This window comes from Daucus carota, chromosome 9 (genome assembly GCF_001625215.2).
Source record: "Daucus carota subsp. sativus chromosome 9, DH1 v3.0, whole genome shotgun sequence".
Taxonomy (NCBI): Eukaryota; Viridiplantae; Streptophyta; class Magnoliopsida; order Apiales; family Apiaceae; genus Daucus; species Daucus carota.
In genome coordinates, this window is record NC_030389.2 from 36,331,556 (window position 1) to 36,356,021 (window position 24,466).

At 34.8% G+C, this 24,466-nt stretch overlaps 1 long non-coding RNA gene, 17 other non-coding genes and 1 pseudogene across 18 annotated transcripts; 18 read left to right on the forward strand and 1 right to left on the reverse strand.

Moving 5' to 3' along the window:
- Positions 1-808: 808 nt before the first annotated feature.
- LOC108199303 (uncharacterized) lies at positions 809-24,337 on the reverse strand. The gene is made up of 20 exons (XR_010287912.1): positions 23,866-24,337; positions 23,676-23,766; positions 23,033-23,080; positions 22,050-22,186; positions 21,393-21,496; positions 21,084-21,173; positions 20,793-20,957; positions 18,827-18,949; positions 14,980-15,117; positions 13,897-14,089; positions 12,744-12,881; positions 11,638-11,830; positions 10,482-10,619; positions 9,395-9,587; positions 8,237-8,374; positions 7,176-7,368; positions 6,020-6,157; positions 4,934-5,126; positions 3,307-3,445; positions 809-2,414 (listed from the first exon to the last, which is right to left on the reverse strand). It is a non-coding gene; the product is annotated as an uncharacterized LOC108199303 (long non-coding RNA).
- Positions 1,536-1,731, forward strand: LOC135149830 (U2 spliceosomal RNA). The gene has a single exon (XR_010288039.1). It is a non-coding gene; the product is annotated as a U2 spliceosomal RNA (small nuclear RNA).
- LOC135149826 (U1 spliceosomal RNA) lies at positions 2,659-2,812 on the forward strand. The gene has a single exon (XR_010288036.1). It is a non-coding gene; the product is annotated as a U1 spliceosomal RNA (small nuclear RNA).
- On the forward strand, positions 3,780-3,975 carry LOC135149837 (U2 spliceosomal RNA). Its single transcript, XR_010288046.1, has one exon. It is a non-coding gene; the product is annotated as a U2 spliceosomal RNA (small nuclear RNA).
- Positions 5,371-5,524, forward strand: LOC135149865 (U1 spliceosomal RNA). The gene has a single exon (XR_010288070.1). It is a non-coding gene; the product is annotated as a U1 spliceosomal RNA (small nuclear RNA).
- Positions 6,491-6,686, forward strand: LOC135149831 (U2 spliceosomal RNA). The gene has a single exon (XR_010288040.1). It is a non-coding gene; the product is annotated as a U2 spliceosomal RNA (small nuclear RNA).
- Positions 7,613-7,765, forward strand: LOC135149843 (U1 spliceosomal RNA). Its single transcript, XR_010288052.1, has one exon. It is a non-coding gene; the product is annotated as a U1 spliceosomal RNA (small nuclear RNA).
- LOC135149838 (U2 spliceosomal RNA) lies at positions 8,708-8,903 on the forward strand. Its single transcript, XR_010288047.1, has one exon. It is a non-coding gene; the product is annotated as a U2 spliceosomal RNA (small nuclear RNA).
- Positions 9,832-9,985, forward strand: LOC135149854 (U1 spliceosomal RNA). Its single transcript, XR_010288061.1, has one exon. It is a non-coding gene; the product is annotated as a U1 spliceosomal RNA (small nuclear RNA).
- LOC135149833 (U2 spliceosomal RNA) lies at positions 10,953-11,148 on the forward strand. Its single transcript, XR_010288042.1, has one exon. It is a non-coding gene; the product is annotated as a U2 spliceosomal RNA (small nuclear RNA).
- LOC135149777 (U1 spliceosomal RNA) lies at positions 12,075-12,228 on the forward strand. Its single transcript, XR_010287992.1, has one exon. It is a non-coding gene; the product is annotated as a U1 spliceosomal RNA (small nuclear RNA).
- Positions 13,215-13,410, forward strand: LOC135149835 (U2 spliceosomal RNA). The gene has a single exon (XR_010288044.1). It is a non-coding gene; the product is annotated as a U2 spliceosomal RNA (small nuclear RNA).
- Positions 14,334-14,486, forward strand: LOC135149805 (U1 spliceosomal RNA). The gene has a single exon (XR_010288020.1). It is a non-coding gene; the product is annotated as a U1 spliceosomal RNA (small nuclear RNA).
- On the forward strand, positions 15,451-15,646 carry LOC135149839 (U2 spliceosomal RNA). Its single transcript, XR_010288048.1, has one exon. It is a non-coding gene; the product is annotated as a U2 spliceosomal RNA (small nuclear RNA).
- LOC135149851 (U5 spliceosomal RNA) lies at positions 16,942-17,057 on the forward strand. Its single transcript, XR_010288059.1, has one exon. It is a non-coding gene; the product is annotated as a U5 spliceosomal RNA (small nuclear RNA).
- LOC135149845 (U2 spliceosomal RNA) lies at positions 17,680-17,874 on the forward strand. The gene has a single exon (XR_010288054.1). It is a non-coding gene; the product is annotated as a U2 spliceosomal RNA (small nuclear RNA).
- Positions 20,270-20,465, forward strand: LOC135149841 (U2 spliceosomal RNA). Its single transcript, XR_010288050.1, has one exon. It is a non-coding gene; the product is annotated as a U2 spliceosomal RNA (small nuclear RNA).
- LOC135149783 (U1 spliceosomal RNA) lies at positions 21,385-21,543 on the forward strand. Its single transcript, XR_010287998.1, has one exon. It is a non-coding gene; the product is annotated as a U1 spliceosomal RNA (small nuclear RNA).
- On the forward strand, positions 24,087-24,195 carry LOC135149855 (U6 spliceosomal RNA; annotated as a pseudogene).
- Positions 24,338-24,466: the final 129 nt, after the last annotated feature.

Sequence of the window (24,466 nt, forward strand, 5' to 3'; positions counted from 1 at the left end):
TGTCTTTTTTCCTGACAAAAAAAGATGTCTTTTCTGCAAAAAGATTTGTTAAGCAATGTTAATTTTAAATGATTTTAAAATACTTGTTTATATTTTTAAAATCAACTCTAATTCACATATCTCCCATTTATATTTTCAAGATTAATTTTATTTCATAAACTTTTTTTGTTAACATTTACATTTCTTAATATTCCCTATTTTAATCAAACAAGATTTTTTTGCAAAAACCGGTGAGTAAATACCTTTTTTTAAATCTGAACTGCACATCTTAAATCTTAAATACATTAATAATTCTTAATTGATCCAAGAGGTCTACAATTTAAGCTTCTTACATATAAAACAACTCATACTTAGCCATATTACCTGTACTTATTTTTGTTCGTTGATACTGATAGTCTGCTCGCTCGAGGGGAATGTCGAACATTACGGTTCAATGGGAACAAATGCAGCACCTTCAAGTTTTTGTCAAGTTCCATTGCTTGACAAAGATGATATCGAATTGCCATGTTTAGATCTGTTTAAGATTTTTAGATTATTTTTAGATTTGTTTTTTTTTTTATTAAGAAAACAACTTTAAGAACTTGTCGTCCCATACTGTATTTGGGAGAAAACTATGAATACAATTTTTGGTTCTCTTCATTTTTCTCTGTTATATCCCTCAAGAAAACTCTGAGAGCATTATTTTCTCTATCCTTTTTCTAACTTAGACCGCAAAATGTAACAGATCAAAACAATTCAGATCCAAAATGGTCCAACATAAAACACTTTCTAACAAAGTCCTAAACTTGGAAGACAGGTTTCAAATCCGTTATAAAACACGCAATTTCAACTCATTAGGGTTTAAATTTTTATCCAAATACAAATAGAGATGTTTCAGAATATTTGACTGGCATGTCTACTACGGTGAACTGGAGGGGGCAGCAACTTGAAGAAAAAAAACCTAGCAAAGACCAGTCCTTGGATTAGTAACCACAAATACATGCAGCAAAACATTAATTCATACCTCAGATAAGAAAGTAAACTCAAGACAAGTCTAAACATAGACAGTTAATGCTTCTTACATACTTGTGCATTACATGACATAGCAACAAGATACAATAATACGATGCATACAAACACACACAGATAAGATTTAGTCTTGTACCAGTTACGGCTAACTAGTCCAAAGAGTCCGATTGAATATCAGACAGCTGAAACTTATAATTTAACAAACAGCAAGCCCTCTGTGCCAGATAGATGCTAATACATACGACTTTCCTTCAGCCAGAATCCTTTTCCATGAGTTGGAGTGAGCATTTGGTCGGTTCAAAACAAAACCAAAATAATCGTAAACTGAAATGACTCTGTAAAATAGCATTAAGATGTGGGTATTTCATGACATTGGTACTCGAAATTATATATACTCGTACTTAGTTCCCCTGACCTATAGCACTACTCAGCTGATTTCTACTTGGTGTTACATACCACCACGAGTTATTTTGTGTTGAGAGTTGTGGGGCTCGGCTTATAAACAAAACCTGCCAAACATTCTAAGCATACCTTTCTCGGCCTTTTGGCTAAGATCAAGTGTAGTATCTGTTCTTATCAGTTTAATATCTGATATGTGGGCCAATGGTCCACACGATATTAATTTAATTTTTTAAGGGGGAAGGCCCGCCACAATAGCTTGCTATTGGGGTCTTCGAGAGTCGCCCAAGTGCTGCACTACTGCTCGGGCCAGGCTCACCCCACCAAAACATAGTCTCAACCTTGCTTGTCTATTTTAGTAGAACACGTTTCTATCATCACTTAAAATATTGTAAGAAAATATATAACAACCGGCAACTTACAATATGACGATAATGTCACTCTCATAGATGGTATAGAGAAAAAGCTACCCAGAATAATTTTATTCTTAACCTAGTACTAAAGAAAGACTCTATAATGTATATTGTTTCATCAACTTGACACGCTATTTTTTTTAAAAATATATTCTTACTATATTCACATTAATATAACAAAAAATAAAAAAGTTAGGCTCATTTTCACAATTACCACTAAATATATACACATGGTATTGTCAAGTTGTTTTCTACAAAAATATTATTTGATGGCTAAGTGAAAGAATGACAAAACTTTGTTGGTTTGTTGACTGAACATCCCTTAGAATGACACAACTTAAAGGGTTACATAAAGCATTTAACTTGCATAACAATATACAGTGGAGAACTGATCTTCGTACCTCTTTTGCGGAAAAAACACAGACCAACACAGCTCCCTTCTCAACTTTCCCCAGTCTCAACTCCGAAAACTAGAAGCTCGATGGAGAGCATATGTTTTTGAGGAGCGACGCTGCATGTAAAGAGTTTACACCGTTCCAACTTTTCTCGCGCCTGTCATCCAAGGCAAAGCAACTCCACTCACCGGGCCGGAAACTGTAAACATTTGACCAATGATGAAAGAAATTAGTTCAAACATTTAGATATTCAATGCTTTGCAATTACGAAAGATAACTGAAATTTTTTTAACAAACAGGTGTCAATAAGATGCAAATGGTATTGTTATTATAATATATTACTATTATTAAGTGATTTGCTCGCAAAGCTTCCCTCATCGACGGAGTAAAAGAAAAGAATCCTGACAAAGGTATAAATAGAGATGCACGGCCTACTTGACAACATACTTACCTGGATGGGGTCAATGGGTGATCATTGAGGCCCATGGCCTAAGGGAAGCAACTTCCATTGCACTTTGGAAGTTCCTAAGGTCTACCCAAGTGGTGGACCTACATCATAATTTGTGTTAGGGGGGCTTGCGTCCGAGCAGCCCCCGCAATTATAGTCAAGCATTTGCTGTGGTTTATGATAATGTATATTGTTTTATCAACTTAACACGCTCACATTATTTTTTAAAAATATTCCTACTATATTCACATTAATATCATGATAAATAAAAAGTTGGACTCATTTTCTCACTTACGACCAAGCATATACATATGGTATTGTTAAGTTGGTTTCATTTTACTTTACTCGCATAGTTGGCAACTCCATATTAAGTGAAATCAAATATCTCAGCAATAACATATGGTTCGAAGATTTGGTGTTCCTCAAAAATCTTTTAAATCTTGCTAAATTGTAAGAGTTTTAACAAATTGGAATGTCTGTGTTTCAAATGAGTTGTTAAGGCTAAATTCGATGTTTTTTTCTGTTGGCTTGCAGTAAGAACATATTTGATCAGGCAACGGATTTAATTGCATAGTAATATATTATCATTACATAATTGATCTTTATAAGCCCAAGAGCAGCAGCAAAGAAATGATCTCCATACCTGATTTGAATGGACGTACGAAACAAACTCTGAATATCAGGACCAATCGAATGCTAATTCCCATTTCAGCTTGAATGTCCCGTCTCAAACTCCAAAAGTTAAAAAGGTTTGAAGAGATTATACTTTTAAAAAGTGATACCTACATTTCAGAATGAAAATCAGAAAGATTTAAATTACTGAGTGTGTACAGATTCAGCTTTAAGTTTTTCTTTGATTAAAAAACAGACGATTGCCAGAAGAACATATTGTGGAAACTCATATTGAATGAAGATTGACCCCAAGTATTACAGATGACTTTCCCATGGATTTTTTTAATTTTAAAAATGGTATTAATTTTCTAATACTAAGATCATACACGTTTTTTTTCTTTTGTAACTTCATAAAACAGAAAGCTGATAATACCACCACGAGTTATTTTGTGTTGAGAGTTGTGAGGCTCGGCTTATAAACAAAGCCTGCCAAACATTCTAGGCATACCTTTCTCGGCCTTTTGGCTAAGATCAAGTGTAGTATCTGTTCTTATCAGTTTAATATCTGATATGTGGGCCAATGGTCCACACGATATTAAATTAATTTTTTAAGGGGGAAGGCCCGCCACAATAGCTTGCTATTGGGGTTTACGAGAGTCGCCCAAGTGCTGCACTACTGCTCGGGCCAGGCTCACCCCACCAAAACATAGTCTCAACCTTGCTTGTCTATTTTAGTAGAACACGTTTTTATCATCACTTAAAATATCGTAAGAAAATTTATAACAACAGGCAACATATAATATAAAGATAGGGATAGGATCAAATAAAAACTTTTTTAAGTTACAAACTTACAAACTTTTTTTTATTCTCCCATCGTGTTAATCCTTAGTTATATAAAGTATCCATGTTGAAAATTTTTCAAAAAACATCACAATTTTTAAAAATAACGCATAAATAAATCGCGTTTTCAACACATTTATAACTGGGGTTCAACATCGGGTGTTGAACACTAATTATCATTGTGCTGAACATATCTAAAAACATGTTTAAACTATACCTCTAGGGTTTGGGTAGGGTCTAGAAACATAAATATTAGTTATATAACATGTTTACCTTAGTTCTGACCTTTAAAAATTGGTTTATGTACTTCTCCACCACTATTTTAATCGATGTTCAACAAAATATGTTAAAAAAAATGTTGAACTCAAGTTATATATGTGTTGAACAAAAAAAGTTTGTAAGTTTGTAAGTTTGTACCAGAACCCTCCCCTATAAAGATAATGTCAGTCTCATAGATGGTATAGAGAAAAAGTTACCCAGAATAATTTTATTCTTAACCTAGTAATAAAGAAAGACTCTATAATGTATATTGTTTTATCAACTTAACACGCTAATTTTTTTTAAATATATTCTTACTATATTCACATTAATATAACGAAAAATAAAAAGTTAGGCTCATTTTCACAATTACCACTAAATAAATGCACATGGTATTGTCAAGTTGTTTTCTACAAAAATATTATTTGATGGCTAAGTGAAAGAATGACAAAACTTTGTTGGTTTGTTGACTGAACACCTCTTAGAATGACACAACTTAAAGGGTTACATAAAGCATTTAACTTGCATAATAATATACAGTGGAGAACTGATCTTCGTACCTCTTTTGCGGAAAAAGAACCGACCAACACAGCTCCCTTCTCAACTTTCCCCGGTCTCAACTCCGAAAACTAGAAGCTCGATGGAGAGCATATGTTTTTGAGGAGCGACGCTGCCTGTAAAGAGTTTACACCGTTCCAACTTTTCTCGCGCCTGTCATCCTAGGCAAAGCAACTCCACTCACCGGGCCGGAAACTGTAAACATTTGACCAATGATGAAAGAAATTAGTTCAAACATTTAGATATTCAATGCTTTGCATTTTGGACAGATAACTGAAAATTTTTCAACAAACAGGTGTCAATAAGATGCAAATGGTATTGTTATTATAATATATTATTATTATTAAGTGATTTGCTCGCAAAGCTTCCCTCATCGACGGAGTAAAAGAAAAGAATTCTGACAAAGGTATAAATAGAGATGCACTGCCTACTTGACAACATACTTACCTGGATGGGGTTAATGGGTGATCATTGAGGCCCATGGCCTAGGGAAGCAACTTCCATTGCACTTTGGAAGTTCCTAAGGTCTACCCAAGTGGTGGACCTACATCATAATTTGTGTTAGGGGGGGCTTGCGTCCGCGCAGCCCCCGCAAATATAGTCAAGCATTTGCTGTGGTTTACGATAATGTATATTGTTTTATAAACTTAACACGCTCACATTATTTTTAAAAATATTCCTACTATATTCACATTAATATCATGATAAATAAAAAGTTGGACTCATTTTCTCACTTGCGACCAAGCATATACATATGGTATCGTTAAGTTGGTTTCATTTTACTTTACTCGCATAGTTGGCAAGTCCATATTAAGTGAAATCAAATATCTCAGTAATAACATATGGTTCGAAGATTTTTTGTTCCTCAAAAAAATCTTTTAAATCTTGGTAAATTGTAAGTCTTTTAACAAACTGGAATGTCTGTGTTTCAAATGAGTTGTTAAGGCTAAATTCGATGTTTTTTTCTGTTGGCTTGCAGTAACAACATATTTGATCAGGCAACGGATTTAATTGCATAGTAATATATTATCATTACATAATTTATCTTTAGAAGCCCAAGAGCAGCAGCAAAGAAATGATCTCCATACCTGATTTGAATGGACGTACGAAACAAACTTTGAATATCAGGACCAATCGAATGCTAATTCCCATTTCAGCTTGAATGTCCCGTCTCAACTCCAAAAGTTAAAAAGGTTTGAAGAGATTATACTTTTAAAAAGTGATACCTACATTTCAGAATGAAAATCAGAAAGATTTAAATTACTGAGTGTGTACAAATTCAGCTTTAAGTTTTTCTTTGATAAAAATAGAGACGATTGCCAGAAGAACATATTGTGGAAACTCATATCGGATGAAGATTGACCCCAAGTATTACAAATGACATTCCCATGGATTTTTTTAATTTAAAAAATGGTATTAATTTTCTAATACTAAGATCATACACGTTTTTTTCTTTTGTAGCTTCATAAAACAGAAAGCTGATAATACCACCACGAGTTATTTTGTGTTGAGAGTTGTGGGGCTCGGCTTATAAACAAAGCCTGCCAAACATTCTAGGCATACCTTTCTCGGCCTTTTGGCTAAGATCAAGTGTAGTATCTGTTCTTATCAGTTTAATATCTGATATGTGGGCCAATGGTCCACACGATATTAAATTAATTTTTTAAGGGGGAAGGCCCGCCACAATAGCTTGCTATTGGGGTTTTCGAGAGTCGCCCAAGTGCTGCACTACTGCTCGGGCCAGGCTCACCCCACCAAAACAGTCTCACAACCTTGCTTGTCTATTTTAGTAGAACACGTTTTTATCATCACTTAAGATATCGTAAGAAAATTTATAACAACCGGCAACATATAATATAACGATAATGTCACTCTCATAGATGGTATTGAGAAAAAGTTACCCAGAATAATTTTATTCTTAACCTAGTAATAAAGAAAGACTCTATAATGTATATTGTTTTATCAACTTAACACGCTAATTTTTTTTAAATATATTCTTACTATATTCACATTAATATAACGAAAAATAAAAAAGTTAGGCTCATTTTCACAATTACCACTAAATATATACACATGGTATTGTCAAGTTGTTTTCTACAAAAATATTATTTGATGGCTAACTGAAAGAATGACAAAACTTTGTTGGTTTGTTGACTGAACATCTCTTAGAATGACACAACTTAAAGGGTTACATAAAGCATTTAACTCTCATAATAATATACAGTGGGGAACTGATCTTCGTACCTCTTTTGCGGAAAAAACACCGACCAACACAGCTCCCATCTCAACTTTCCCCAGTCTCAACTCCGAAAACTAGAAGCTCGATGGAGAGCATATGTTTTTGAGGAGCGACGCTGCATGTAAAGAGTTTACACCGTTCCAACTTTTCTCGCGCCTGTCATCCAAGGCAAAGCAACTCCACTCACCGGGCCGGAAACTGTAAACATTTGACCAATGATGAAAGAAATTAGTTCAAACATTTAGATATTCAATGCTTTGCATTTAGGACAGATAACTGAAAATTTTTCAACAAACAGGTGTCAATAAGATGCAAATGGTATTGTTATTATAATATATTATTATTATTAGGTGATTTGCTCGCAAAGCTTCCCTCATCCACGGAGTAAAAGAAAAGAATTCTGACAAAGGTATAAATAGAGATGCACGGCCTACTTGACAACATACTTACCTGGATGGGGTCAATGGGTGATCATTGAGGCCCATGGCCTAGGGAAGCAACTTCCATTGCACTTTGGAAGTTCCTAAGGTCTCCCCAAGTGGTGGAGCCTACATCATAATTTGTGATAGGGGGCTTGCGTCCGCGCAGCCCCCGCAATTATAGTCAAGCATTTGCTGTGGTTTATGATAATGTATATTGTTTAATCAACTTAACACGCTCATATTATTTTTAAAAATATTCCTACTAGATTCACATTAATATCATGATACATATGGTATTGTTAAGTTGGTTTCTCACATAGCGTTAACTCCATCATTTCACTTTTCTCGCATAGTTGGCAACTCCATATTAAGTGAAATCAAATATCTCAGCAATAACATATGGTTCGAAGATTTGGTGTTCCTCAAAAATCTTTTAAATCTTGCTAAATTGTAAGAGTTTTAACAAACTGGAATGTCTGTGTTTCAAATGAGTTGTTAAGGCTAAATTCGATGTTTTTTTTCTGTTGGCTTGCAGTAAGAACATATTTGATCAGGCAACAGATTTAATTGCATAGTAATATATTATCATTACATAATTGATCTTTATAAGCCCAAGAGCAGCAGCAAAGAAATGATCTCCATACCTGATTTGAATGGACGTACGAAACAAACTTTGAATATCAGGACCAATCGAATGCTAATTCCCATTTCAACTTGAATGTCCCGTCTCAACTCCAAAAGTTAAAAAGGTTTGAAGAGATTATACTTTTAAAAAGTGATACCTACATTTCAGAATGAAAATCAGAAAGATTTAAATTACTGAGTGTGTACAGATTCAACTTTAAGTTTTTCTTTGATAAAAAAAGAGACGATTGCCAGAAGAACATATTGTGGAAACTCATATCGGATGAAGATTGACCCCAAGTATTACTAATGACTTTCCCATGGATTTTTTTAATTAAAAAAATGGTATTAATTTTCTAATACTAAGATCATACACGTTTTTTTCTTTTGTAGCTTCATAAAACAGAAAGCTGATAATACCACCACGAGTTATTTTGTGTTGAGAGTTGTGGGGCTCGGCTTATAAACAAAGCCTGCCAAACATTCCAGGCATACCTTTCTCGGCCTTTTGGCTAAGATCAAGTGTAGTATCTGTTCTTATCAGTTTAATATCTGATATGTGGGCCAATGGTCCACACGATATTAAATTAAATTTTTAAGGGGGAAGGCCCGCCACAATAGCTTGCTATTGTGGTTTTCGAGAGTCGCCCAAGTGCTGCACTACTGCTCGGGCCAGGCTCACCCCACTAAAACATAGTCTCACAACCTTGCTTGTCTATTTTAGTAGAACACGTTTTTATCATCACTTAAAATATCGTAAGAAAATTTATAACAACCGGCAACATATAATATAATGATAATGTCACTCTCATAGATGGTATAGAGAAAAAGTTACCCAGAATAATTTTATTCTTAACCTAGTAATAAAGAAAGACTCTATAATGTATATTGTTTTATCAACTTAACACGCTAATTTTTTTTAAATATATTCTTACTATATTCACATTAATATAACGAAAAATAAAAAAGTTAGGCTCATTTTCACAATTACCACTAAATATATACACATGGTATTGTCAAGTTGTTTTCTACAAAAATATTATTTGATGGCTAACTGAAAGAATGACAAAACTTTGTTGGTTTGTTGACTGAACATCTCTTAGAATGACACAACTTAAAGGGTTACATAAAGCATTTAACTCTCATAATAATATACAGTGGGCAACTGATCTTCGTACCTCTTTTGCGGAAAAAACACCGACCAACACAGCTCCCATCTCAACTTTCCCCAGTCTCAACTCCGAAAACTAGAAGCTCGATGGATAGCATATGTTTTTGAGGAGCGACGCTGCATGTAAAGAGTTTACACCGTTCCAACTTTTCTCGCGCCTGTCATCCAAGGCAAAGCAACTCCACTCACCGGGCCGGAAACTGTAAACATTTGACCAATGATGAAAGAAATTAGTTCAAACATTTAGATATTCAATGCTTTGCATTTAGGACAGATAACTGAAAATTTTTCAACAAACAGGTGTCAATAAGATGCAAATGGTATTGTTATTATAATATATTATTATTATTAAGTGATTTGCTCGCAAAGCTTCCCTCATCGACGGAGTAAAAGAAAAGAATTCTGACAAAGGTATAAATAGAGATGCACTGCCTACTTGACAACATACTTACCTGGATGGGGTCAATGGGTGATCATTGAGGCCCATGGCCTAGGGAAGCAACTTCCATTGCACTTTGGAAGTTCCTAAGGTCTACCCAAGTGGTGGACCTACATCATAATTTGTGTTAGGGGGGGCTTGCGTCCGCGCAGCCCCCGCAAATATAGTCAAGCATTTGTTGTGGTTTACGATAATGTATATTGTTTTATAAACTTAACACACTCACATTATTTTTAAAAATATTCCTACTATATTCACATTAATATCATGATAAATAAAAAGTTGGACTCATTTTCTCACTTGCGACCAAGCATATACATATGGTATCGTTAAGTTGGTTTCATTTCACTTTACTCGCATAGTTGGCAAGTCCATATTAAGTGAAATCAAATATCTCAGTAATAACATATGGTTCGAAGATTTTTTGTTCCTCAAAAAAATCTTTTAAATCTTGGTAAATTGTAAGTGTTTTAACAAACTGGAATGTCTGTGTTTCAAATGAGTTGTTAAGGCTAAATTCGATGTTTTTTTTCTGTTGGCTTGCAGTAACAACATATTTGATCAGGCAACGGATTTAATTGCATAGTAATATATTATCATTACATAATTTATCTTTAGAAGCCCAAGAGCAGCAGCAAAGAAATGATCTCCATACCTGATTTGAATGGACGTACGAAACAAACTTTGAATATCAGGACCAATCGAATGCTAATTCCCATTTCAGCTTGAATGTCCCGTCTCAACTCCAAAAGTTAAAAAGGTTTGAAGAGATTATACTTTTAAAAAGTGATACCTACATTTCAGAATAAAAATCAGAAAGATTTAAATTACTGAGTGTGTACAGATTCAGCTTTAAGTTTTTCTTTGATAAAAATAGAGACGATTGCAAGAAGAACATATTGTGGAAACTCATATCGGATGAAGATTGACCCCAAGTATTACAAATGACTTTCCCATGGATTTTTTTAATTTAAAAAATGGTATTAATTTTCTAATACTAAGATCATACACGTTTTTTTCTTTTGTAGCTTCATAAAACAGAAAGCTGATAATACCACCACGAGTTATTTTGTGTTGAGAGTTGTGGGGCTCGGCTTATAAACAAAGCCTGCCAAACATTCTAGGCATACCTTTCTCGGCCTTTTGGCTAAGATCAAGTGTAGTATCTGTTCTTATCAGTTTAATATCTGATATGTGGGCCAATGGTCCACACGATATTAAATTAATTTTTTAAGGGGGAAGGCCCGCCACAATAGCTTGCTATTGGGGTTTTCGAGAGTCGCCCAAGTGCTGCACTACTGCTCGGGCCAGGCTCACCCCACCAAAACAGTCTCACAACCTTGCTTGTCTATTTTAGTAGAACACGTTTTTATCATCACTTAAGATATCGTAAGAAAATTTATAACAACCGGCAACATATAATATAACGATAATGTCACTCTCATAGATGGTATAGAGAAAAAGTTACCCAGAATAATTTTATTCTTAACCTAGTAATAAAGAAAGACTTTATAATGTATATTGTTTTATCAACTTAACACGCTAATTTTTTTTAAATATATTCTTACTATATTCACATTAATATAACGAAAAATAAAAAAGTTAGGCTCATTTTCACAATTACCACTAAATATATACACATGGTATTGTCAAGTTGTTTTCTACAAAAATATTATTTGATGGCTAAGTGAAAGAATGACAAAACTTTGTTGGTTTGTTGACTGAACATCTCTTAGAATGACACAACTTAAAGGGTTACATAAAGCATTTAACTCTCATAATAATATACAGTGGGGAACTGATCTTCGTACCTCTTTTGCGGAAAAAACACCGACCAACACAGCTCCCATCTCAACTTTCCCCAGTCTCAACTCCGAAAACTAGAAGCTCGATGGATAGCATATGTTTTTGAGGAGCGACGCTGCATGTAAAGAGTTTACACCGTTCCAACTTTTCTCGCGCCTGTCATCCAAGGCAAAGCAACTCCACTCACCGGGCCGGAAACTGTAAACATTTGACCAATGATGAAAGAAATTAGTTCAAACATTTAGATATTCAATGCTTTGCATTTAGGACAGATAACTGAAAATTTTTCAACAAACAGGTGTCAATAAGATGCAAATGGTATTGTTATTATAATATATTATTATTATTAGGTGATTTGCCCGCAAAGCTTCCCTCATCCACGGAGTAAAAGAAAAGAATTCTGACAAAGGTATAAATAGAGATGCACGGCCTACTTGACAACATACTTACCTGGATGGGGTCAATGGGTGATCATTGAGGCCCATGGCCTAGGGAAGCAACTTCCATTGCACTTTGGAAGTTCCTAAGGTCTCCCCAAGTGGTGGAGCCTACATCATAATTTGTGATAGAGGGGCTTGCGTCCGCGCAGCCCCCGCAATTATAGTCAAGCATTTGCTGTGGTTTATGATAATGTATATTGTTTAATCAACTTAACACGCTCATATTATTTTTAAAAATATTCCTACTAGATTCACATTAATATCATGATAAATAAAAAGTTGGACTCATTTTCTCTCTTACGACCAAGCATATACATATGGTATTGTTAAGTTGGTTTCTCACATAGCGTTAACTCCATCATTTCACTTTTCTCGCATAGTTGGCAACTCCATATTAAGTGAAATCAAATATCTCAGTAATAACATATGGTTCGAAGATTTTTTGTTCCTCAAAAAATCTTTTAAATCTTGCTAAATTGTAAGAGTTTTAACAAAATGGAATGTCTGTGTTTCAAATGAGTTGTTAAGGCTAAATTCGATGTTTTTTTCTGTTGGATTGCAGTAACAACATATTTGATCAGGCAACGGATTTAATTGCATAGTAATATATTATCATTACATAATTTATTTTTATAAGCCCAAGAGCAGCAGCAAAGAAATGATCTGCATACCTGATATGAATGGACGTACGAAACAAACTTTGAATATCAGGACCAATCGAATGCTAATTCCCATCTCAGCTTGAATGTCCCGTCTCAACTCCAATTGTTAAAAAGGTTTGAAGAGATTATACTTTTAAAAAGTGATACCTACATTTCAGAATGAAAATCAGAAAGATTTAAATTACTGAGTGTGTACAGATTCAGCTTTAAGTTTTTCTTTGATAAAAAAATAGACGATTGCCAGAAGAACATATTGTGGAAACTCATATTGGATGAAGATTGACCCCATGTATTACAGATGACTTTCACATAGATTTTTTTAATTTAAAAAATGGTATTAATTTTCTAATATTAAGATCATACACGTTTTTTTCTTTTGTAGCTTCATAAAACAGAAAGCTGATAATACCACCACGAGTTATTTTGTGTTGAGAGTTGTGGGGCTCGGCTTATAAACAAAACCTGCCAAACATTCTAGGCATACCTTTCTCGGCCTTTTGGCTAAGATCAAGTGTAGTATCTGTTCTTATCAGTTTAATATCTGATATGTGGGCCAATGGTCCACACGATATTAAATTAATTTTTTAAGGGGGAAGGCCCGCCACAATAGCTTGCTATTGGGGTTTTCGAGAGTCGCCCAAGTGCTGCACTACTGCTCGGGCCAGACTCACCCCACCAAAACATAGTCTCAACCTTGCTTGTCTATTTTAGTAGAACACGTTTTTATCATCACTTAAAATATCGTAGAAAATTTATAACAACAGGCAACATATAATATAACGATAATGTCAGTCTCATAGATGGAATAGAGAAAAAGTTACCCAGAATAATTTTATTCTTAACTTAGTAATAAAGAAAGACTCTATAATGTATATTTTTTTATCAACTTAACACGCTAATTTTCTTTAAATATATTCTTACTATATTCACATTAATATAACGAAAAATAAAACAGTTAGGCTCATTTTCACCATTACCACTAAATATACACATGGTATTGTCAAGTTGTTTTCTACAAAAATATTATTTGATGGCTAAGTGAAAGAATGACAAAACTTTGTTGGTTTGTTGACTGAACATCTCTTAGAATGACACAACTTGAAGGGTTACATAAAGCATTTAACTCTCATAATAATATACAGTGGGGAACTTATCTTCGTACCTCTTTTGCGGAAAAAACACCGACCAACACAGCTCCCATCTCAACTTTCCCCAGTCTCAACTCCGAAAACTAGAAGCTCGATGGAGAGCATATGTTTTTGAGAAGCGACGCTGCATGTAAAGAGTTTACACCGTTCCAACTTTTCTCGCGCCTGTCATCCAAGGCAAAGCAACTCCACTCACCAGGCCGGAAACTGTAAACATTTGACCAACGATGACAGAAATTAGTTCAAACATTTACATATTCAATGCTTTGCAATTAGGACTGATAACTGAAATTTTTTCAACAAACAGGTGTCAATAAGATGCAAATGGTATTGTTATTATAATATATTATTATTATTAGGTGATTTGCTCGCAAAGCTTCCCTCATCCACGGAGTAAAACAAAAGAATTCTGACAAAGGTATAAATAGAGATGCACGGCCTACTTGACAACATACTTACCTGGATGGGATCAATGGGTGATCATTGAGGCCCATGGTCTAGGGAAGCAACTTCCATTGCACTTTGGAAGTTCCTAAGGTCTACCCAAGTGGTGGACCTACATCATAATTTGTGTTAGGGGGGCTTGCGTCCGCGCAGCCCCGCAATTATAGTCAAGCATTTGTTGTGGTTTATGATAATGTATATTGTTTTAACAACTTAACACGCTCACATTATTTTTAAAAATATTCCTACTATATTCACATTAATATCATGATAAATAAAAAGTTGGACTCATTTTCTCACTTACGACCAAGCATGTACATATGGTATTGTTAAGTTGGTTTCATTTCACTTTACTCGCATAGTTGGCAAGTCCATATTAAGTGAAATCAAATATCTCAGCAATAACATATGGTTCGAAGATTTTGTGTTCCTGAAAAAATCTTTTAAGTCTTGCTAAATTGTAAGAGTTTTAACAAACTGGAATGTCTGTGTTTCAAATGAGTTGTTAAGGCTAAATTCGATGTTTTTTTTTCTGTTGCTTGCAGTAAGAACATATTAGATCAGGCAACGGATTAAATTGCATAGTAATATATTATCATTACATAATTAATCTTATAAGCCCAAGAGCAGCAGCAAAGAAATGATCTCCATACCTGATTTGAATGGACGTACGAAACAAACTTTGAATATCAGGATCATTCGAATGCTAATTCCCATCTCAGCTTGAATGTCCCGTCTCAACTCCAAAAGTTAAAAAGGTTTGAAGAGATTATACTTTTAAAAAGTGATACCTACATTTCAGAATGAAAATCAGAAAGATTTAAATTACTTAGTGTGTACAGATTCAGCTTTAAGTTTTTCTTTGATTAAAAAATAGACGATTGCCAGAAGAACATATTGTGGAAACTCATATTGGATGAAGATTGACCCCAAGTATTACAGATGACTTTCCCATGGATTTTTTTAATTTAAAAAATTGTATTAATTTTCTAATACTAAGATTATACACGTTTTTGTCTTTTGTAGCTTCATAAAACAGAAAGCTGATAATACCACCACGAGTTATTTTGTGTTGAGAGTTGTGGGGCTCGGCTTATAAACAAAACCTGCCAAACATTCTAGGCATACCTTTCTCGGCCTTTTGGCTAAGATCAAGTGTAGTATCTGTTCTTATCAGTTTAATATCTGATATGTGGGCCAATGGTCCACACGATATTAAATTAATTTTTTAAGGGGGAAGGCCCGCCACAATAGCTTGTTATTGGGGTCTTCGAAAGTCGCCCAAGTGCTGCACTACTGCTCGGGCCAGGCTCGCCCCACCAGAACATAGTCTCAACCTTTCTTGTCTATTTTAGTAGAACACGTTTTTATCATCACTTAAAATATCGTAAGAAAATTTATAACAACCGGCAACATATATAATATAACGATAATGTCACTCTCATAGATGGTATAGAGAAAAGGTTACCCAGAATAATTTTATTCTTGACGTAGTAATAAAGAAAGACTCTATAATGTATATTGTTTTATCAACTTAACACACTAATTTTTTTTTAGATATATTCTTACTATATTCATATTAATATAACGAAAAATAAAACAGTTAGGCTCATTTTCACAATTACCACTAAATATATACACATGGTATTGTCAAGTTGTTTTCTACAAAAAATATTATTTGATGGCTAAGTGAAAGAATGACAAAACTTTGTTGGTTTGTTGACTGAACATCTCTAAGAATGACACAACTTAAAGGGTTACATAAAGCATTTAACTTGCATAATAATATCTCATAATGTACTACAATAATAGCCACTTTATCAAAAGCTCTGGGTCCTTTGACAGCTTGATTGATACGGTTATGCAGCTGCTACTGTCCAAACTTAACCTTGATTTTTCACAGGAAAAGAAAAATTGATATTGCTAAAAAGTTCAGAAACCTCGCCAACACTGCATACCGAAGTTTCAGGCCGGACAGTCGAGGAAAAAAAAAACAAAGTTACTTCTAAAAAATCACAACTATAAAAATTTGTGTTAGGGGGGCTTGCGTCCGCGCACCCCCCACAATTTTATAGTGAAGTATTTGCTGGGGTTATGGGAGCTTTTACTTGTTTATTACTGTACGGAGGTCATGGTCTAACACTAGAGCTGTTCATGTTACAAAAGGTTTAAATACCTAACATATATACAAACTTGGTGTTTTTCCTTATTTTCTTGTCCGACTGATACAGCTTTGCAGCTGCTACTGTTCAAACTTCAACTTAATTTCACACAGGAAAAGATAACTTGTTATCGCGAAAAAGTTCAGAAACCTCGCCAATACTGCATACCGAAATTTCAGGTCGCACAGTCAAAGGAAAAAAGAAAGAAAGAAACCAAGTTACTTATAAAATATTACTACAAGTATAATAAAATTGACTCCCGCGTCATGTTCTGCAGCACCGACCTGAAAAGGAGAGAGCTATCGGTTGCCTTTCACTGTGTTTGCTTGCTCTTATTCAACTTTTCAGGACTTCGAAAAGAAATCCCACATTGCACGAATAAGCGCAGACACATCAACAACATCACATATTGAAAGAACTGTTCTGTTCTCTAATAAAAAAATAAAAAAATGCAGCCATGCGATGAGCACAAAGCAAACTATTCTTTCGCCTTTTACTAAAGAATACCGTGTGCTCGTCACTTACAATGGCCTAAGCCTATTTTTGGAGGGGGTTTCTGCACAGATCTCCCTAACAATTCAAGCTAAGAACTTTATGCAATCTGCCGACTAAGAGGAGTATCTGGATCCCCGAGTGCTTTACAAAACTGGTTCATCTTCAGTGTTGTGATAATTTCACTTTATTCGCATAGTTGTTAGTTCTATATTTGATGTGTTTGTCTTTTGGCAATTTGATACGATCACGCATGTGTTTCAATTCATTAATTATTGATATTTGAATTTCTGCCTTTTACTATGTTCGTGGGTGCTCTTCTTTTGGTTCATAGCTCATATCACAAAAGCAAAGGGTCTTTCCTAAAAATAACGCTGTTAGGAAATCGGTTGTGTTGTTTCTGCGGCTCAGTTAGGGGAGCAGCCCATGGAAGACCTGCTGAACTTTGACTTCTAAAACACCTTGTTCTATATTTTTCTGAGAGCCTCCTCTTTGTGCTACCACCCTCCGAAACATCTTCAGAGATTTGCATTAATATGTGGGTATTTCAGGACATTTGTACTCGAAATTATTTATCCACATATTTAGTTCCCCTGTCCTATAGCTCTACCCTGCTGATTTCTGGTTGGAGTTGTGTACCACATCGAGATATTTTGTGTTGGGAGTTGTGCCAACTCGGCTTATAAACAAAGTCAGCCAAACTTTCAGCCTTTTGGCTAAGATCAAGTGTAGTATCTGTTCTTATCAGTTTAATAATATCTGATATGTGGGCCAATGGTCCACACGATATTAAATTAATTTTTTAAGGGGGAAGGCCCACCACAAAAGCTTGCTATTGGGGTCTTCGAGAGTCGCCCAAGTGCTGCACTACTGCTCGGGCCAGGCTCACCCCACCAAAACATAGTCTCAAAATTGCTTACCTATTTTTGCGGAAACATGTTTTTATTATCTGCTAAATAACCATCTAAATATATGATTAAGAACATATTTTTTTGTTCTAGATTGTGTATATAACTATAATGTATGGTCCAGCAATTAGAGAACACTTATAGATGGTATATAGAAAATATTACTGTCTATAATGTCTATTGTTTCATCAACTTCACATGCTCAAATCATTTTTTAATATATTTTTACTATATTCACATTAATATAACAAATGAGGCTCATTTTAACAAGTACGACCAAACTTGTATACACATGGTATTGTTAAGTTGTTTTGTATGAAAGGGTCTTAAACAACTGCGAAGACGCACCCACCCCAGGTTGAGGAAAAATGCAAGCAAACCTAGGAAAAGGTTTGGGCTACTTATGACTCTGAACACATGTATCACTACTTTAAAGGAAATCGCTTTAGTTTGTTCACCCTCCATTGCTTCAATTTAATAGTTAATGACTAAAAGGTTTGCTCCAAGAGTTACATAGAGTCCTAGGTTTAGTTCCGGTCAATGTCCTAAACCTAAAATCCTACAAAGCTACTGCCGGAGACACTTGAAAAATTAGCAAGGACTTTGTGCAAGGATGAAAAGCACGAAGGTTAAAATTATTTCTCAATCAAGCGCCCCACATGTAATACAAACGCGCTTTCTATGAAGACTGATTTTTTCTTCCCCCCCCTCCTTCCCCTTCTTCTTTTTCTAGGTTTCTTTAAAGCACATCAAATGAGCTTTTAAACTGAAACAACAGTACATCATATTTTACTTAATCCGTTGTTCAATGTGGCATACAATAAGAAGTTAAGAACATATTTGATCAGGCAACGGACTTAATTGCATAATAATATATTATCATTACATAATTAATCTTCATAAGCCCAAGAGCAGCAGCAAAGAAATGATCTCGATACCTGATATGGACGTACGAAACAAACTTTGAATGTCAGGACCAATCGAATGCTGATTCCCATCTCAACTTGTAGGTCCTGTCTCAATTCCAAAATTTGAAAGGTTGGCCTTCTGGAAAGTGATGCCTACATCTCAGAATAAAATTTAGCAAGCTGTCAATTACTGACGTGTACAGAATCAGCTTTAATTTTTTTGTTTGATTAAAAAATATACAGCTGCCAGAATAACATATCATGGAAACTCATAATAAACAAAGATGGAGCAGAAGTATTACATATGACTTTCCCACGGATTTTTAATTAAAGAAAAGGTCTTAATTTTTTAATACCAAGATCTTACAGGTTTTTTTCTTTTGCAACTTCATAAAACAGAACTGATAGTGTTTGTACTGATATTATTCTCTAAACCTGCTATAAGCACTTACCTAAAACAATTTCTTGTAGGTGAATTTTCGGGATGCACAACTCAACTGTCTCGATGATAATTAAAATGAAGACCGAAAGAATATCTCATAATGTACTACAATAATAGCCACTTTATCAAAAGCTCTGGGTACAGAGATGAATTCCTTAATTTTAATAAAAATCCCCGTGTCCGCAACACCACATGAGATTAGTATAATACGTGAATATATCTTTTAAAAACACATAATGGTATCAGACTGTTAAAGATTGCAAAAATCATCAAAGAATTCAGTTCTTTTACTGTTCTATTCATATTCAAAAAAAAAAAAAAAAAGAATAAGAAGATTGTCTAAGTTCAGTTAATAGGTTTTCTGAGTAGTGAACTTGGCAGTTTGCAACCAAATCTCCCCTAACAATTCAAGCTAAGAAAATTATGCAATCTGCCGACTATGAGGAGTATCTACATCCCTGAGTGCTCTACAAAACTGGTTCATCTTCAGTGTTGTGATAATTTCACTTTATTCGCATAGCTGTTAAGTCTATTTTGATGTGTTTGTGTTTTGGCGATTTGATACGAACACGCATGTGTTTCAATTCATTAATTAATGATATTGGATTTTTTGCATTTTACTATGTTCGGGGGTGTCTCTTTTTTGGTTCATAGCTCATGTCACAAAAGCAAAGGGTGCTTGCCTAAAAATAACGCAGTTAGGAAATCGGTTGTGTTGTTTCTGCGGTTCAGTTAGGGGAGCAGCCCGTGGAAGACCTGCTGAACTTTGACTTCTAAAACACCTTGTTCTATATTTTTCTGAGAGCCTCCTCTTTGTGCTACCACCCTCTGAAACATCTTCAGAGATTTGCATTAATATGTGGGTATTTCAGGACATTTGTACTCGAAATTATTTATCCTCAAATTTAGTTCCCCTGTCCTTTAGCTCTACCCTGCTGATTTCTGGCTGGAGTCATGTAACACAACGAGATATTTTGTGTTGGGAGTTGTGCGGCTTGGCTTATAAACAAAGTCAGCCAAACTTTCAAGGCATACCTTTCTCGGCCTTTTGGCTAAGATCAAGTGTAGTATCTGTTCTTATCAGTTTAATATCTGATATGTGGGCCAATGGTCCACACGATATTAAATTTATTTATTAAGGGGGAAGGACCGGCACAATAGATTGCTATTGGGGTCTTCAAGAGTCGCCCAAGTGCTGCACTACTGCTCGGGCCAGGCTCACCCCACCAAAACATAGTGGGCCAATGGTCCACACGATATTAAATTTATTATTAAGGGGGAAGGACCGGCACAATAGATTGCTATTGGGGTCTTCACGAGTCGCCTAAGTGCTGCACTACTGCTCGGGCCAGGCTCACCCCACCAAAACATAGTCTGAAAGTTCCCTGCCTATTTTTGCGGAAACATGTTTTTACTATCTGTTAAATAACCATCTAAATATATGATTAAGAAAATCTTTTTTTGATCCACTAGCTTGTGTATACAACTATTTTGTATGAAGTCCAGCAATTTAACTTGCATAATAATATTACAGTTGAGAAGTGAGCTTCATACCTCTTTTGCGGAAAAAACACAGACCATCACAGCTGCCATCTCAACTTTTTTCCGTCTCAACTCCGAAAACTATAAGCCCGATGGAGAGTGTATGTTTTTGAGGAGCAATGCTGTTCCAACTTTACTCGCGCCTGTCATCCAAAGCAAAGCAATTCCACTCAAAAACTGTAAACATTTGCCCAAAGATGAAAGAAATTAGTTCAAACATTTAGATATTCCATGCTTTGCATTTAGGACAGATAACTGACAATTTTTCAATATATGTCAATAAGATCCAAATGGTATTCTTACTATAATATAGTATTATTAGGTGATTTGCTCTCAAAGCTTCCCACATTGACGGAGTAAGAAAAAAGCAACTCCACTCACTGGGCCGGAAAACTGTAAACATTTGACCAATGATGAAAGATATTAGTTCAAACATTTAGATATTTGATGCTTTGCATTTAGGACAGATAACTGAAAATTTTCAACAGATGCCAAAAAGATGCAAATGGTATTGTTATTATAAAATATTATTATTATTATTATTATTAGGTGATTTGCTTGCAAAGCTTCCCTCATCGATGGAGTAAAAGAAAAGAATTCTAACAAACTTACCTGGATGGGGTCAATGGGTGATCATTGTGTCCCATGGCCTAGAGAAGCAACTTCCATTGCACTTTGTAAGGGTGCCTTCCTAAGGTCTACCCAAGTGGTGGAGCCTACATCATAATTTGTGTTAGGGGGGCTTGCGTCCGCGCAGCCCCAGCAATTATAGTCAAGTATTTGCTGTGGTTTGTGGGATATAATGTAGATTGTTTTATCAAGTAAACACGCTCAAATTGTTTTTAAAAATATTCTTACTATATTCACATTAATATAATGATAAATATAAAGTAGACTCATTTTCACAATTACGACAAGCATATACACATTGTATTGTTAAGTTGTTTTCGCACATAGTTGTTAAGTCCATAATTTCACTTTACACACATAGTTGGCAAGAGTGAGATCAAATATCTCAGCAATAATATATGGTTCGAAGATTTTGTGTTCCTCAAAAATCTTTTTGTTAAATTGTAAGAGTTATAACAAACTGCAATGTCTGTGTTTCAAATGAGGTTTTAAGGCTAGATTTGATGTTTTTCTCTGTTGGCTTACAGTAAGAACATATTTGATCAGACAACAGATTTTGATTGCATAATAATAAATTATATCATTACATAACTAATCTTTACAAGCCCAAGAGCAGCAGCAAAGAAATGATCTCCATACCTGTACTGAATGGATGTAAGAAACAAACTTTGAATGTCAGGACCAACCGAATGCTAATTCCCATCTCAGCTTGAATGTCCCGTCTCAACTCCAAAACCTAAGAGGTTGGGGGAGATTATACTTTTAAAAAGTGATACCTACATTTCAGAATGAAAATTAGAAAGATGTCAATTACTGAGTGCATACAGATTCAGCTTTAATTTTTTCTTTAATTGAAAATAGACGATTGCCAGAAGAACATATAGTGGAAACTCATATTAAAAGAAGATTGACCCGAAGTATTACAGATGACTTTCCCATGGATTTTTTAATCAAAAAAATGATATTAATTTTCTAATACTAAAATCTTACACGTGTTTTTCTTTTGTAACTTCATAAAACAGGAAGCTGATAGTGTTTGTACTATTATTATTCTCTATACCTGCTTTAGCCTTTAAGAATTTATCCAAACCAATTTCTTGTAGGTGAAATTTTGGGACGCACAATTCAACTGTCTCAATAATTAAGATGAAGACCGAAAGAATATCTCATAATGAACTACAAATTACAATAATAGCCACTTGATCAAAAGCCCTGGGTACATAGATGAATTCCTTAATTTTAATAAAAATCCCTGTGTCATTTGCCATGAGATCGGTCTATAATGTGAATATATCTTTTAACAACACATAATGGTATCAGACTGTAAAAGATTGCAAAATCATCAAAGAATTCAGTTCTTGATTTTTACAGTTCTATTCAGGTTCACGTAAAATGATTGTCAGTTAATAGGTTTATTGAGTAGTGAACTTGGCAGTTTGCAACACAAACAGATTCATGAAATTCCACTCCCTAAAGACCAGTTAAAAATGGAAGATAAATAATATTATTTTCTTTCATCTTTAATTTGCAGGAATAATAATTAAAATAAAAGTTATCATCAAGGAAGATTGAGAAATTAACATGGTTTTAAATTTCAAACTAAACGATGTCTAGTTTTTTACCATCTTCCTCCACTTCTGTAGTTGTGTGAACGACTAGAGAAACTTTTCCTAAAAGTACAAAAGATCAGATTCAGAAATCAGGAACAAAAGACAAGAATTGAAGGAAATCTTGAGTCCACTTACTGAAGGAAAATATCATCAGAACACATTACAACTCTAAGGCCTAACGAGCAACTCTTCTACTACTTAGGCAACATGCAATGATGCATGTATACTTATCAAATTCAAGAGCATATTGAACTTAATCTTCCTATTATATTAGAGATCAACTTGACAAAAGGAGTATATGTGTAGAACATGTTTCTATTACTAGAGCTCAGAAGTGCACTATGACGTATATTTCTCTATCAACATCAGCACGCTCAAATTATTTGTTTAATATTTTCTTACTATATTTTACATTAATATAATGATAAATAAAAAATGCGACGCATTTACAACCAATAATATACACATGGATCATAAATCATTATCTTGTTAAGTATGGTGAAACGCTTTCATATGTTTTCAAGTTTAATGGTTTGTTCTGCCAAAAATATTATCTGATGGTTTAAGTGCAAAAATAACAAAAGTATGTCGATTTTTTATGTGAACAGCACTTGGCACCAGACAACTGGGAGACAGACCAGGTCGAGAAACATACATGTAAATCCATGGGAAATTAATTTTTTGCACAGTCCTGGCATCTTGCTTGTAAACTCTACACTGTTTGAGTTCCAAGCAGTAACATAGTCCTGGAATCAAAAATGGCGGGAGCGAATCCATGGACTGAATATATTGATATCACATTTTTGCCTCCACAAAAGGTTTGCACAACTCAAGAATCGTCCTACCTGATTTCGCACTACCTTGAAGGAAACCGCTCCAGATTGTTTACCCTCTGCTTCACAGTTCACGGTCATGGTTAATGACTAGAAGGCTGCTTCGAGGGTTAAATAGATTCCTAGGTTCACGTTCATCTAAGTTTCGGTCAGTATACTAGACACAAACTCCCACACTGTTACGGGCATAGACAATATAGCATTTATATACCTCTTCCACCACAATCTACAATGTCCCCTTGGGGACATCCAATAAAATTGGAACGATGCAGAGAAGATTAGCACGGCCCCAGCGCAAGGATGACACGCACAAATCGAGGAATGGTCCAAAAAAAAATTCTTTACCTTAAGTTACTTATGAAAAAGTTTAAAATACAATATATTTTTACAAATTAGCTAAATCAAAAAATAAAATCTCTTATATATTCCCATTAAAATAACAATAAATGGAAGGTTATACGAGTACACCCTAGAAAAACCCATTATCGGATATACATAATACGATTATGAATATGTTACCTAAGACAGTTAGACTCTTCGGTGTGCCTCGAGTACCCGTGTTGGACAGACACTGAGACATGGACCCTCTCTCTTGTACAACTGTTGCAGATTT